This window comes from Acinonyx jubatus, chromosome B3 (genome assembly GCF_027475565.1).
Source record: "Acinonyx jubatus isolate Ajub_Pintada_27869175 chromosome B3, VMU_Ajub_asm_v1.0, whole genome shotgun sequence".
NCBI lineage: Eukaryota > Metazoa > Chordata > Mammalia > Carnivora > Felidae > Acinonyx > Acinonyx jubatus.
The window spans coordinates 50,008,725-50,018,981 of NC_069386.1; the positions used below are offsets into that span (position 1 = coordinate 50,008,725).

Below are 10,257 nucleotides of genomic sequence, written 5' to 3' on the forward strand. Positions count from 1 at the left end.
GCAGAATCTGTACTGACCCCAGCCCCACCCCCACCCCTACCCTGTCGTGGAGCACCATTGTAAACTTGCCCTCAGGTTGTCACGGTATATTTTATGCAGGACTGACCTTAGCGGAGACTCTGCATGCTGATGTATTATTGACCTTCTTCCCCACTGCTTACTCAAACAGGCCATCTGGGTACCAGGACGGTACAGGGAATATGTCCAACTTTCCAGACCAAGATAAAAATAAATAAAATGCGGGGGCGGGAGGTGGGGTAGAAGGAAGGCTCTTAGCTTGTACTATGGATTTGTTTATTCAGACATAATTGGCGTGGATCTGGCCAAGGCACAATTTCATTCTTTGTGTAATCCGCAGGCCTCCTGGCCCCTCCCCTCATTGTTCGTCTCCATTAAAGTGTGATGAGCCACTAGGCAAGAAAGGAGGGCAGGGAGGCTGCAAGGCCACCACCAGCCCCTCATTATAGAGTCACACTTCTGGGGAGGCTAGAATTAACCAGGGTGTGAAGATGGACACTGAGCAAAGACAGACCCAACCTCAGCCCAGTCCACCATGGTGAGGGCTGCTTCTTCCTCCCGTCCCTCTACTGTGCTAGGAGTGAGTGCTGCGGCTCTGGAGCCTGGTGAGCCAGGTTGTCATTGCTAGGGGTTTATCTGGCCAGCAGCCCTCAGCTGTCCCCCAGTTGAATCACAAAGAGCCCAACCTTGCCAAGACAGGCCAGGCACATTTACAGCTTCCCTGGTGAATTCTTCCTAGGCTGGAATCCATTTTTAGCGGCTTCACTTGGTTGATCAATGGTTTCCTTTCAATGGTGATATTGACTTAGGAAAATAGCTCAGAATGTCAGATTCAGTTCATACTGAACTGCTCTCCGGGACCCAAAGATAGTTGTGAGTTCTCCATAGCACAGAACACTACCAATGACGGGGGGGGGGCGGGGGCGGGCGGTCTGCTTAACCTCTTTTCTTCATCATCAAAGAGCTCTTTCTCTCCTTTTCTGGTGTTAAGTGCGATTTGTTTATAATTTAGTTAAGGAGCATAAAGGTTTTTAAAAATATATAAATTTTAAATATTTTATTAAGAAAAAAACATAGTAATCTTTTGGACCTCAACCTTAACAATATCTTTCTGGATCTCTCTCCTTAGGCAAGGGAAACAAAAGCAAAAATAAACTATCGAGTCTGCATCAAAATAAAAGGAAAGTGAAGGAAATCATCAGCATAACAAAAAGGTGAGGTCCACAATAAAAAGGCAATCTACTGAATGGGAGAAGATATTTATAAATATGAAGAGCTCATACAACTCAATACCACAAAAACAAATAATCTGATTAAAAATAGGCAGAAGACCAGGACAGACATTTTTCCAAAGACATGGACAACAGAAACATGAAAAGATTTTCAGCATCACTCATCATCAGGGAAATGCAAATCAAAATCACAATGATGCATTAATTCACACCATTCAAATACCTAGTATCAAAAAGACAAAGAAATGATAAACGTTGGTGAAGATGTGGAGAAAAGAGGACTCTTGCACACTGTTAGTGGGAATGTAAATTGGTACAGTTACTCTGGAAAATATTATGGAGCGTCTTCAAAAAATTAAAAATACAAGTACCATATAAGCCAATAATTCTATTCCTGGGTATTTACCTGAAGAAAACAAAAACACTAATTCAAAAAGATATATGCGCTCCTATATTTACTGCAACATTATTGGATATAGCCAAGATATGGAAGCAACCTAAGTGTCCATTGATAGATGAATGGATAAATAAGATGTGGTATATATATATATAATGGAACAGTAGTCAGCCATTAAAAAGAATGAGATCTTGCCGTTCACATCAACATGAATGGACCTAAAGGGTATTATGCTAAGTGAAGTAAGCCAGACACAGAAAGACAAATATCATATGATTTCACTTACATGTGAAATCTAAAAAACAAAACAAGCAAACAAAAAAACAACAACAAAAAAGAGAAACACACTCATAAATATAGAGAAAAAACTGGTGGTTACCAAAGGTGAGGAGGGTGGGAGGATGGGTGAAATGGGTGGAGAAGATTAAGAGGTACAAACTTCCATTTATAAAATAAATAAGTCACGGCACAGAGAAAAGTACAACATAGAGAATGTAGTCAATAATATTGTAATACATTTAATTACCATCAGCATTTCATAATGTATGTAACTGTTGAATCACTACGCTGTACACCCAATTTTTGGACTAAATATTCAGCACAGTTTTGTGTGGCATAGAAATGCAGATGTTAGCTAAGAACAAGTCCCCTCCTCCCTGAAGCCTTCTGGCCCAACTGCTCCCATCTAGTTCCTCTCCTCCCTTCATTCTTCCACTTTGTAGAGATTGTTATAATATCCTCCATAATATAATGTGTTGTTCATCCATGTCTACCCTTTCCAGAGTCTGAAAGGCTAGGACCACATTGTAATTATCTGTACCAACTCAGTACTGTACCTAGCACAGGGGATAAATTCAATAAATATTTGCCAAATGAATGACTAATTATAACTAGTTTCCACAGATTTTCCTCAATTTACAATGGGGTTACATCCCAATAAGCCCATTGCCAGTTGAAAATATCGTAAGTCAAAAATGCACTTAATGCACCTAAATTACCAAACATCATAGCTTAGCCTTACCTATCTTAAACATGCTCAGAACACTTACATTAGCCTACAAGTGGGCAACAGCATCTAACACAAAGCCTATTTTATAATAAAATGTTAAATATCTTATGTAATTTAGTGAATACTGAAAGTGAAAAACAGAATGGTTATATGGCTACAGAATGGTTATAAGTGTGTTGGTTGGTTACCTTTGCAATTGCGTGGCTGACTAGGAGCTGTGGCTCACTGACACTGCCCAGAGTCATGAGAGAGTATTATTACTGCATAAAGGTAGCCCATGAAAAGGTCAAAACTTAAAATTTGAGGTACAGTTTCTACTGAACGTGTATTGCTTACCTGCTGTCGTAAAGCCGAAAATTTTTAAACTGAACCATCATAAGTTGGAAACTGTACTTAGAATTTAGAAATGTACCTGGCAATTTAGTTAATCATCCCAATTTGAGGAGGTGGGTATTTCTCTCATCCCCGTTGTAAAGAGTGGGAGAGAGAGGTTAAATAGTAGCTAAAAACCTATGAGTCAGTTTGTACTTGGCTTGATTACAGAGCTTGAATTCTAGCTACCACACCACATGATAACAGATGAATGTTTATCCCTCCCATTGTATGCAAATGAGAAATTTATGCTTCCGTTTGGGGTTAAATAAAAACAGTTTTACACAATCACTGGGTATACTGGGTTGTGACAGTTATTCAGAGCCTTTGGGGAGACCTAACACAAATATAGACTCAGGGTGCCCTCATGACAAGCACTTAGCAATGTCAGTGGCCTTCTTTGGCAGTGTGGCCTATGGGACCAATGGCACCTCTACTTACCCTCTGCCTTCTCTTTTCTTTGCTTTTCAAACATGATGTAGACCTGAATGATAGTGGCTGTTCCACTTCCAATCGGCATTATCTTCAGGAAGCTTGTGATCAGCATGGTGTGAAAGAGTGATGTTGCCACCCATGGTTGCTCAGCCGCAAGGAAATTTGACTCAAGGCCATTGAGTGCCTCATAAAAGAGAAAGAGAATGTGTGTGTCCAGGGGTTGGGGTGGAGGTTGGTCATTACCACCCAGATATGTGGTATCTCCAAACCTGGCTGGTGAGCAGAACTTCCTGGGGAACCCTATACATCCAAAGCCAATATATCAGATTCTCAAGAGATATAGCTCAGAAACCTGTGATTTGAAAAATAACAAAAAACAAAAAACAAGTTCTGATGATGAGCCAGTTTAACAACAACTGGAATGGTATCTACATCCAATTCAACAGATTCATCATAATAAGAGTGAATGTGCTCAAAGGAATGATAGGATTCCTGATGGTACTTCCTAAACATATCCATTTATTTACCAGTATTATGGGGCACATTTTTATTGAGGACCTATGTGCCAGCAATGGCAGTAATGAAAATAAACATAGCCTTTACTCAGACTACTTATCGTAGACTAAAAGAGACACCATGTATTCTAGGGCTCTTGATTTTGTTCTTCTGTGTGAGGACATGGAGACAGTATACCCATCCTTTTCTTGAATAAAGTCAAACCAACTGCTTAGCAAAATGTAAATCAAATGGCTTATACCAACTGTATGACAAATACTAAGTCATACATTTGTTAAGTAATATGGGACATTCAAACATTAAATTAAAATACTATATATGATTTAATGGCAATAACCATAATTTGTTAAACACCTACTCTGTGCCAGGCATGGTTAGACATCTTCACATTTAATCTCCAAAATAACGTGGGGTCTGCCTGCCTCCAAAGCTCTTTGCAGTGCTGCTGTTCCCCCTTCACAACCATGTGAGTTGTCTTACATATCCCTGCTGACTGCAGATCTGTCACTCAGTTGCCTTGCAATCTTGGCCAATTTACCTAATTTTTTCTGAACCAGTTTTCTCACCTAGAAAACGGGGGAATGTACAACTTACTTTGCAGAGTTACTGCAAAGTAAAGTGAAATACTGTTTCTAAGGTATCAAAACAGCTGCTTGATGCATAGCAGGTGCCCAGTCAGTGCTAATTCTTTCAGGTCCCTAACTATTCTCTCCTGTCAGCTGGCACCCATCTTGTGAGATTCATTCACACTAAACAGGAATTGGAACTGAAATTCTCAGAGTTTCCCAAAGGTTATATATATCCGCCACAGGTGACACATTTATGTAAAGGAGACATGCCACAGATGTAAAGTTCTGGCATCACACAGCATGTGAAAAACACCAAATACATGGCCACAGGCATTAGGTGTTGGGAAGTTTGGGGAGGAACAAAGACACTGTGGACTTGGTAGCGTCAAAAGTTCAGAGTAATAGTGAGATTTGATGACAGGGGTTTCAGACACATTTTAAAAAGGGAGAAAATAGGCAGGTTCTCTTACATCAACCACCTAAGAATTGTGCTGTGCTGTAAAAAGCAATGACTCTCCTTTTCCTCTCTGCTATCTGCTTGGAAGCTGCAAAGTAGCAACCATATGTGAATGTATCGCCATCCATGTTAGCCAGGCATGTCCAAATTGGCAATGTCTGCTGAGAGCTCTATATTGCCTGGAACATGGCATCCAGCCTGATGGTCAGGTGCCAAGTGACAAAACCACTGGGGGAGGAGATGACCCTTTCAACACCTCCTCCAATGAGAAGAAGTCCTGGCAAGCATGTGCCCAGGGAAGTGTTTGTTGATCTGGAACCCACGGTCATTAATAAGTCTACACTGTCACCTACCACCAGCTCTTCCACCCTGAACAGCTCATCACAGGCAAGGAAGATGCTGCCAATAACTATGCCTAAGGGCACTTCACCATTGGCAAGGAGATCACTGACCTTGTTTTAGACCAAATTTAGAAACTTGCTGATCAGCACACAAGTCTTCAGGGCTACCTGTTTTTTCCATAGTTTTGGAGAGGAACTGGTACTAGGTTCACCTCCCTGCTAATGGAACGTCTCTCTGTCGATTATGACAAGAAGTCCAAGCTGGAGTTCTCCATTTACCCAGCCCCCCTTGTTTCCATAGCTGTTAAGCCCTACAACTCCGTCCTCATTCCCCACACTACCCTGGAGCACTCTGATTGTGCCTTCCTTGTAGACAATGAGGCCATCCATGACATCTGCCATCGAAACCTCAATATTGAACTCCCAACCTACACTAATCTGAATAGGTTGATAGGTCGAATTGTGTCCTCCATCTCTTCTTCCCTCAGAGTTGATGAAGCCCTAAATGTTGACCTGCCAGAAATCCAGATAAAGCTGGTGCCCTACCCCGCATCTACTTCTCTCTAGCCACATATGCCCCTGTCATTTCTGCTGAGAAAGCCTACCATGAACAGCTTTCAATTGCAGAGATCACAAATGCATGCTTTGAGCCAGCCAATCAGATGGTAAAATGTGACCCTTGTCATGGTAAATCCATGGCTTGCTGCCTATTGTACCATGGCAAGGTAGTTTCCAAAGATGTCATGCTGCCATTGCCACCACCAAGGGCAAGTGTGCCATCCACTTTGTGGACTGGTGCCCCATTCACTTAAAAGTTGGCATTAATTACCAGCTTTCCACTGTGGTACCTTGTGGGGACCTGGCCAAAGAATAGTGAGTGAGCTGTGTGCATACTGAGCAAAACCACATCCACTGCTGAGGCCTAGGCTCACTTGGAACACAAGTTGACCTGATATATGCCAAGCGTGCCTTTTTTCACTGGTATGTGGGTGAGCTAACAGAGGAAGGAGAGTCTTCTAAGGTGAGGAGGAAATGGCTGCACTTGAGAAGGATTATGAGGAGGTTGGTGTGGATTCTGTTGAAGGAGAGAGTGAAGAAGAAGGAGAAGAATCCTAAAGTTAAAAATGTCACAAAGGTACTGCTTTTATAAGGAAGCTTATTCTGTTTTAAACATTGAAAAGCTGTGGTCTGATCAGTTAATTTGTACGCAGAAGTATATATTCTCACATACAATTACTGACCTATGCTTTAAAACATGACACTTTGTTACAGACTCAAGCTGTCCATTTCTCTTATGGGTTTGAATAAAGTATTGCCTATCTTAAAAAAATAAAAATAAATAGCAAATAAAAAGAAAAGCATGTGATTCAAGATAGACATGGAGGTGAAAAAGCCCAGGTGTGCTCAGGGGTCAAAGAGATGCCAGGATTCGGGGGTATAGGATTTGTACAGAGGTTTAAGACAAGCATAGGACTTAAAAGTTCAGATGGGCCAAATTATCAGTGATCTAGAATGCTGGTATAAGGAGACAGGTGATAAGGAGCCATGGTTTCTTGAGCAGTCAAATAACAGGGTGAAAGCTATGTGCTGGGGAATATTTGTCTGGAAGTTATATACCTGATGGAATGGGTGGGGCAAAGTAGAGGTCAATTGCAGGTAGTGGATGAGCCCATATTTAAAGGATTCTCAGCTGGACTCCTTCAACACTGACTTTATGATTTACTTTAAGTCACCATTTTGGGGTCTGCCTCCATTTATTCCCTATCCTTCATCCAAGCTGAGTATGGCCAAGGCCTTTGTCCTTCAGACTCAAAGTTTTATGATCATCTTCTACTCTTTCCTATCCCGTAGTACCCATATCCATCTAATTGCCATTCACATTGACAACCTCACTCATTCATTTCATTTTAATAGTGTGCTTGGCATCATACCATAAACATATGTCATCTGTGTGCTGGCGTCTCCATCCATGATGCCAATCCCTTCTTCTAGACTTGTGTCATTTATCATCTGGTTGACTTGTGCCTCTTCTATTTGGGAATCTATTTATCAAATATCACTAGCATTCCAGCTAATGAACAAAGCACACAGAAATAGACTATTAGTGCCAGATAGAGCCTTAAAAGTCATCTAGCCCAACACTTACAATTTATTAAAGAGGAAACTGAGGCTCTGAAAGGTAAAGTCACTCTAGACAGTAGACGAACATTTTAAATCCAGGTCTGCTGATCTCTGCAGCTGTTCTTAACATTTGTTATATTATCGCCATAAGTGATTACGGTGTATGACAATTCCACCAGCCAATAAAGCACAAAACCAAGACCTGCAGAGCTAGAAATAGAGTCTAAACTTGATGCTTAATAAAAATAAGAAATCCTCATTTACATTTACAAGAAGGTAAAATACTCATCAGCCTCCTTCCATTAGAGTCAACAGCCACAATCCAAAGAATCTCACAAAAAGACTAATAATCAGGGAGTAGGAAACTATCACCCATGGGCCAAACCAGCCAACTGCCTGCTTTCATAAACCATGTCACAGTGGGTGTGGCTTGGATCACAGCCACACCCATTCATTTACATATTGTCTATGGCTGGTTTTGAGCTAAGATGACAGAGTTGAAGAGTTGTGACAGAGACTGTATGACCTACAAAACAGAAAATACTTACTTCTTTTTTCTTTTACAAGTTTTCTGAACCCTGGATTAGAACATTTTAGTTTTATGCAAAGCAAAAATGAATTCCATATTTGGGTGAGGGTTTTCTGGGAAAGCTATCCAAGGTGGTAGCTGGCTGGCCTAGAGTTTAGCACCACAACTCATTGTAGTTCTTAATTCCTACCTCTTTGGGTCCTAAGTTTTGAGCTCCTTTGATACCAATTCAGCCCAAGTCTTTTTCTACCTGTTCAGGCAGAAGCCCATAGATATAATTCCACCTGTCAGCAATCCCTCATAACCTAGTAGTCTCCCAACAGGCCTCCCTGCCTTCAGTCAAAACGTCCAAGCTGCATTCCCCATAGCTTCCAGTGCTCCTCACTGTAAGCTAACTACAGGGCACATGCCAAGCCAGGCCTCCCTTCCCATGTAAATTGTTCCAGTGGCCTCCACTGCCTAGGGTAAGGCTGCTTCACCCCAGCTGCACATCAGAGTCTTGGGATGGTTTTTATAAGTATAGATGTCCTGGTATCACCTCAAAAGTACTAAATCTGAAAAGTACATACTCTTTTGAAGCCCTTAAGAGAGGGCTTCCCTGCCTGTCCTATCTGAAGGAGAATGCTCCCATTGGTCTCTGTCCTATTCAATCCTATTACCTTGTTTTATTTTTTTAATAGCATTTATCAGGGTCTGACAGATTAGAGCTGCTTGCTTCTTTATTGTCTGTCTTTTCATCAAATAATATGAGCTTCCTGAGTGTAGACTGTGTCCCAAGTACCAAGAACAGTGTCTGACCTACAATAAGGATCCAAAGATATCTGTGAAATTTTTTTGGGTAGTCTTCCTTCATCTGTCCTTGGCTAACCTGTCCCCACATCCAGGTTCCTCTAAACCACCCACTTAGAGTGGTCCCAGTGCACAACGCTGCCTCAGTACTGTCATGCACTGAGTTGCCTGGAATGTTCTTTTCCCTCCACATTTGCCTGCTGAGTACATGACTGCTCTTCCACAAGCCACTGCAAAGTTGCCTCTCTGTTCCCTCACTCCGGTAAGCAGAGGTGAGCCTACACCTTTCAGCTTCATTATACATCTTCCCACTGTTAGGATTATTTAACACATAAAGACCTCCTACCACTTAACTGGAGGCTCCCTAAGGGCATTCATTTTTTATTCCCAGAACCTAATACTTTACTCAGCAATACCAAACCTTAAATAAATGTTTTTTGAATAAACTAATAGATGGGTGGGAAAAGAAGGAAAGGAAGCAAGGGAGGAAAGGGAGAAGGAGACAAGGAGAGGAAAAAAGGGAGAGAGGGAGGAGAAAAAGAGAGAGAAGAGAAGATGAAAAACCACCTTGTGTTCATGGTGGTTTGTTGCTAAACCAGCAGATGCTGTAATGTAAAGCTGAGTGGTCAGCCCCAGACACATGATCATCTATTCAGTGATTTCTTTTGAAGACTCTACTGTTTGCTACTGCAACGTTTTCTTGAAGATGCTGCCACAAGGAAGAAAATATGGGCCTTCCCAACCAGACTTGGGGGATGTTTTAAAAGCCTTTATTTGGGCACCTCCAGTCACAGACTTGGTAGTGTGGTGGAGGAGAGCAGCAGAGAAAACAGTTAGTGGGACTGAACAGCCTCAAAATTACCTGGTTTCAAATGTGTTTATGCTCCTTTCCAACACATTTTCAAGGCCATCTGTGGCACTGAATGTTTTAAAGTAAAGGTTGTATGACACCCTTAAAGTATACCTATGTGAGAGGCTAATACAGGAATATTTTTCTAAGGTGGGGAAGCGATCAAAATTGTTTTTCTCTATAATGAAACATGGCCTTCTCTAGTAAGTAGTAATTTTCACTTGGGTTAGGGATGCATAGAAGAGGAGAGAGAGACAGCAGTTGAGGAATTTGCATGTACTTCGAAAGGGCATTTCGCATATGGCTATTTGTGATGATGTGCCTTTAAAAGTATAGCCCTATTATGGATGCATTTCAATAGTTAAAAGGGTGACATTTCTTCGTATTAATAAAATAGAGTTAAGTTCTAATGAGATGAACCTGACATAAATATCCAATTTTAACTGATAGAGTTTTTACATTTTTCATTGATGATAAAAAATGGCTTCCTGATTAAATGAGAAATTCTAGCAGCTTCTTAGAAGAATAGTTAGGAGGAAAAAGAACATAAAATAAAGATGTATTGCAGAGGACAGCAAAGCTATGCAAGATTTCACATTTTTCTTAAATGCACATGACAGGG

General features: G+C 41.2%; 1 long non-coding RNA gene and 1 pseudogene across 1 annotated transcript; both read left to right on the top strand.

Moving 5' to 3' along the window:
- The first annotated feature begins 409 nt into the window (after nucleotides 1-409).
- On the top strand, nucleotides 410-9,715 carry LOC128315940 (uncharacterized). Its single transcript, XR_008299174.1, has 3 exons — nucleotides 410-556; nucleotides 1,148-1,232; nucleotides 8,881-9,715. It is a non-coding gene; the product is annotated as an uncharacterized LOC128315940 (long non-coding RNA).
- LOC106967269 (tubulin alpha-1A chain-like) lies at nucleotides 5,180-6,567 on the top strand (annotated as a pseudogene).
- Nucleotides 9,716-10,257: the final 542 nt, after the last annotated feature.